The sequence below is a fragment of the Symphalangus syndactylus genome, chromosome 16 (assembly GCF_028878055.3).
Source record: "Symphalangus syndactylus isolate Jambi chromosome 16, NHGRI_mSymSyn1-v2.1_pri, whole genome shotgun sequence".
Classification (NCBI taxonomy): Eukaryota; Metazoa; Chordata; class Mammalia; order Primates; family Hylobatidae; genus Symphalangus; species Symphalangus syndactylus.
The window spans coordinates 73802985-73808984 of record NC_072438.2 but is presented as its reverse complement, the minus strand read 5'-3'; the positions used below and the strand labels follow the sequence as shown (position 1 = coordinate 73808984).

Here is a 6000-nt window from a genome sequence, read left to right as displayed (position 1 = left end):
GAGTTCAAGATCAGCTGACATAACAAGCAAGACCCCATCTCTAAAATAAATGAAAAAATTAGCTGGGTAAAGTGATGTGCGCCTGTAGACCCAGAGAAAGGAGAAGCTGAGATGGGAGGATCACTTGAGCCCAGGGAAGTCTAGGTTGCAGTGAACTATGATCATGCCACTGCACTCCAGCCTGGGCACAGAGTGAGACCCTGTGTCAAAAAGAAAAAAAAAAAAAAAAAAAGTAAGAATGTGTACCCTTTCAGAAAAAAAAAAAAAAAGAACAATTGACCCTTGAACAACGTGGGGGATAGAGGGTTAGGCGGTTAGGAGTACCACTCCCTACACAGTAAAAAAAATCCACATATAACAGTTGACTCCCTAAAAACTTATCTAGTAACACTTCACTGTTCACCAGAAGCCTTACCAATAACATAAATAGTTGACTAACACACATTTTCTATGCTATGTGTATTATATACTGTATTCTTGCAATAGAGCAAAGTAGAGAGAGAAAATGTTTTTATGAAAATGATAAGGAAAGAAAAATATATTTACCATGAATTAAGTGGAAGCAGATCATCATAAAGGTCTTCAGCCTCATCGTCTTCCTGTTGAATAGGATCGGGAGGTGGAAGAGGAGGGATTGTCTTGTTGTCTCAGGGGTGGCAGTGGCAGAAGAAAATCTGTGTATAAGTGAATCCACACAGTTCAAACCCAGGTTGTTCACGGGTCAACTGTAGTGCTAAATATAACTTTTGTCCTATAGTGTCACATGCAGTAGAGAGATAATTTTAAACAATATTATTCAAAGAGAGAGCTTAAAATGCTGTACAAGGAAGGTCATTATTGACCTCCAGTATAGTTTCACTTCGTGATAGGGCCTAAAGCCAAAGAATAATAAGTGTTTTAGGAGAAATACAAAATATACTGTTAGTATTTCAAGATATTCAGAGATATAGAAAGGAAGTAAGTCCTGTTTAATGTGTAAGCCAGATCCACAAAAGACTTTTTAATACTCTGAGTTACTTGTATATCCTGTGGTACCTAGGAAATTTATTTTCTTGCACTGAGTGTTAAAAAAATACACATTGACTTGAACTAAATAATATCAATTTGGGCAAAATGTAAGCAGAGACAATTACTTTTAAAAATGTAAAAGTATAAAAGAAGCCAAGAATACTTAACGGAGAAAGGCAACAGAAGTTGGGGATGAAGAGGGTATCACAAACAATATTAGAGAAAATAAACTGGAGTTATAATAATAGTGAAAAAGGAGAAACAACATAAATATAGCAAGAAATTTTAGGTATGCAAGGATGGTGTGGCTGCGAGGATAGGGTTTGGCAAGAAAGCAAATGTGTAGAAATTCCTGAGAAAGTGCTGTCAGTTTGCACACATCATGGAAAGCTGAGCCAAGGTTGGATAACATGAAATTCTAATGCATTGTAACAAAAGGAGTCTTTACCTATTTTGCTTCTCTTCGATTAGGCTTGGAAACCTAGGAAGAGAAGAATACAAAAGAAGTTACATGTAGTCAAGATCAATATCAAGCTTTTTTTCCCTTGCTTCTGCAAGGATCATATGCATTCAGAGCACAGGGTGCTGAAATAAATCACAGATAAAAACTATGGTTGGGAAAGAGTCATCTGCATGATAGTGAAGTTACCTAGACTGAAGATAGAGGTGGGATTTTTGACTTTATTGTAAGTGGAGTTTTTGAAAATATTATTAAAAAATCTGAACTTTAAGCATTGTGTCCATTGAAAGATTAAAGGGGAGTCTCCAGGCCATTCCAGGGAATGAGGCCGCTAGGTCCTGTCAGTGTTTTGGAGACAGCATTTACTCCTTGGCAATAACGGAGGGATTCAGCAGAACATCCTGGGGTGTTATGGGAAGTGCCCCTGGGAGAGCACACCAGAGAACAGGGTAGCTTGCAAGGACAAAGATTATAAAATCTCAGCTTGACCAAGCCATAAAACTGCCTGACTTCAAGGACCACATGAGCTTAGATCCTGAATCTTTCAACAGTGATTAGGAGGGGCTGAAACAGGTGTACTGCCTGCAGTTTTCAGGTACCATAAAAGTAAATATCACATACACTTCTCTTTACCTGAAAAAAGTCAAACTCATTACTTTGAAGTTATACCTTGTATTAAAATTTCCTAAAAAGAGTAGTTTTCATGTCTGCCCTGGAGGTTATGTATAAGTTAAATCTAATATATTGTAATATGTGATAATATAATTGAGGAACAGAAAGTAATTGAAATTCGTCAATGAATTAATCCTTGGAAGACTACTATAAGATACAGAAGGAATAGATATTATTTTATCTCAGGAAAAACTGAGGCATTGAATAGCTACCTATCTAAAACCATTTTAAAAAAAAAAAGCTGAAAGCTATAAATTGTAGATGATTTTATATTGTACCTGACCTAGCTCAGAAAAAAAAAAAAAAAAAATCAAAAGAGGCAGATTCATTCTTTCCAGGCATGCCCTGGGAATGATGGAGGATTCTCTTTTTATGTTAATCCATTCTCTTTGAGTCAAAAGCTGACAGTGCACAGACAACAAAGGGACTGCTAAGTCTGCTGTCCAAAAATACTCACCACAATTTGTCAGGCTTCACATTATACATGGCTTTTTACACATCGCTGGCCTCTAAACATAAAAGATCCTGTTGGTTTCCCTAATTAAATAGAGTGAGATCAAAGGTTCACCAATGTCTATCTGACTGTCTCACGGTATTCCAGAACTGAAAGTAAATGAGAAGTGCAGGAAAAATGTGTCAGAAGTTCCAGAGATTGAGCTCTCTTTTTGGTTTCTTTACCTCTAGAAAAATAAAAAAAAAGCCAAGGCAGCCTCTGAATGCTGCTCTTATTTCTTTTGTTGGTGTTTTTCCTTAACTAGGTAATTGTTTTGTCCTCACAGTTGTGGAAGACTGAAGTTCAGAATATAGAGATACCAGATATTTCATCTGTGTAGAAAAGATGACATTGCATTAAGGTCCAAAAATGCTATAATGAATATTTTCTAGGTACAAAAAAGACCCTGACACATGCTTTTTCATAAGCCAATAATATATAATAGAAGAAGATGCATTAAAATAAAATATGGCTGGTCTTCAGTGACTAAACTCCTACTTTAGAATTGTGAATCCATCCATAGATTGTTCACAATGGAGTTACTGTTTACAGGAAATTCCAATGTCAAAGAGATGATCTAATCCTGATTCCTTTGGAATGAGTCAATATTGATTATTCTCATTAGGGGAACAATAAGTAATGGATTTGGAAAAGGCCTTCTCTTTTAGGACTATTATGCTTTGGCTGAAAAAAGCTTTGAAAAAATTCTTAAATATCTAAGGAAAATATGCTAGGATGTAGTCACTACATCTTTCTCCCTCCAAACATATTTAATTATTCCAAGATTCATAAAGATAAAAATAAAATAAGTTTATATTAAATAAACAACTTTTATCTAATAGATGTTTTGTATCTGATATGGTCTCTTATATGACTCTAAACATACATCAAAGACTTTCACATGGGTTTTCTATGTAACATAAAATAGGCTAACCAAAAGTTTAAATGACAAATAATTATCAATGAAAGGTTACCAGGAAAAAAAAACGTAAATGCTTGCATACTTTACTAAGCAACAAAAATTACTTTCTTCAATATGCTCTTTATTAAAATGTAATAAAAATCTCTCCTGAGAACCAGATGGTAGATGACATGATAAATTAAAGCCCTACATAAGTGCAAATAGAAAAAAAAAAAACTTGCCGCTGACATAAATGACATTTACAATATCACATATGTTTTTTCTAATGAATATGGGATGATCTTGATATTGCAAAAGACTTTTATTCCAGAAATGAAACAGCTAGAGGAGGAAAAAGTGAGGCAGCAACTTGCAGTTCTATAGAAACAGAAAATGCTATCTATGACCTATATTACGATTTGAAAAAGAATATTTGAATAGTAATGAAAAATTGACACAGCTAGAAAGAATACTGATTATTTTTCAATTAGGATGTTCTCTTATTCTCTTATTTCTATTTGTCTGACATGGAATAAAAATAAATTATGTGTCTAATATATTTAATATCTACCTAAGTACCTTGATTCTGGTCAAATGTGCTCCAAATTATTATGTTAATATTTATATGATTATGCCACAACTTAACTTACCAGCATATGGAAAGGTCTCAGTAAGTGCTTATGAGAACCTATGATATTCTGGGTTATCACAGGCTTAATTTGAAATATTTCTCCACCATTTACCAGCTGTATGATTTTGGGCATGTTACTGAACTACTGAACTACTCTAATCTTTTGATTTCTTTTCCTAAAATTGAGGATTTCATTAGTATATATGCTAAAATATTAGATTTAAACAGGGTGATGTAAAGAACACTTAATAAACATCTGACATAGGTTAGACTTCAATAAAGCATCAGTCATTATTATTATAGTTCACAGGTTATAATAAATACTGACAAAAAAGTAAATTAAATACTTCAACATTAATTGAAGGCCATTTGCTGTCTCAGTTATAAGTCTCATTTCTTAAGCTACAACATAACCTGTTTTGGCAGACCCTTTCCAACAGTTGTTATTCGTGCCTGGCTATGAAAACATTAATGGCTGTGCATACCAAACAGATCTCAGCTAATGCCATAAACCAAATATATAAACATTTTAGGAATTGTTTCTTGTTAGAAATGGCCAATAAACTGCTTATTGCTTTGCAAATACTGGACCTGGGAAAATAATGCTACATCTGCTAAAATCTTACGGGGAGTAGCTGATGGCCCATTAATTACATAAATGTGGAAGAAACAAACAAGAATTGTATGACCTTAAGAAATCTGGTCATTAAGTATGCTCATACCAAGCTGAGAAAGAAGTAACATTTTGAAAAAGGAAAATAAATAAATAAATAATATTCTTAGATAAATTTTAGATTGATCATAGCAAAACGTAATAGATAGCCATGAAAATGAAAATATTTAAACTGAAAGCCCATATCAGTTAGCCTTATCTCAGTAGTAGCACCTTTTCTCACCTAAGTATATGGCAGTAACTAACTTTACTGGTAGTCTGTCTCAGTGTTAAAAATAAAGTTGAATGCCAGCCCACTTCAACAAAGTCATATATATTGATATAAATTAATAATAGGAGAGATTTTCACCTTACCTAAGAATTTGAACTCAACATTTTTGCAAACATTACATTTTCTTGGCGTTTGTAGAGTCAAGATGTGAGGGTTTAGTCTGGGAACTAATCTCACACACTATATTTAGTAAACACTTCATTTGTTTCCCAGTTGATCATCATTCATATCACATATTGTATATTAAAGATACATAAAAGAAACTGATTTATAAATTCACATGGATGATATATGAGTTAAAGTCCCAGCATGAAACAATGGTCTTCAAAGTGTTTAACTGAAACAAATTTCATAGAGGGTGTCTATACATGGAGGTGAGGATGAAGTTAAGGACACCAAGAAAAGCTAGAGAAACAGCAAGGAAATAACAACAGCAGAAAGCCAATAGCTCCCTGAGCTGAAAGGGCTAAAAGAGAGTGCAGTGTTTATGATTGTCCAGCCACAGAGAGATCTATGGAAGTGGACAGCCAACAGGAGCTGAAGGCACGGAGGAAGAGAACCACTCACAGAACAAGAGAGCAGTAAGTATTAACACCCAGACCAGTCTTTCCTCCTAGCTGTCATCTCCATCACATACCTCCCATTGGCTGAACACGACGGAAAATCAGAGGACAAGGAGCTGACAGAATCTCTAAGGTTCAAACTCCCAGGACACAGAACAGCATAGAGAAGAGCTGGGATTGAATAAGGAGTTCTGGGGCGAGAGAGAGGATAAACAAAATGAAAAGCACAGACGAATAAAATGTGACTGGATTGCAAACTTAACTTTTAAAGTGCATGATAGTGATACTATAAAAAGCAATGATAAAACTTTATGGTAACTGTTTCACG

At 34.6% G+C, this 6000-nt stretch overlaps 1 long non-coding RNA gene across 1 annotated transcript in view; it reads right to left on the bottom strand.

Moving 5' to 3' along the window:
- Positions 1–552: 552 nt before the first annotated feature.
- The window catches only part of LOC129464772 (uncharacterized), a 47132-nt gene continuing 41684 nt past the window's right edge, over positions 553–6000 (bottom strand). Inside the window, exons 2-3 of the long non-coding RNA XR_008651729.2 lie at positions 1457–1489; positions 553–674 (exon numbers count right to left, since the gene is read on the bottom strand). This is a non-coding gene — a long non-coding RNA (uncharacterized lncRNA). The remainder of the gene's footprint in view (positions 675–1456; positions 1490–6000) is intronic.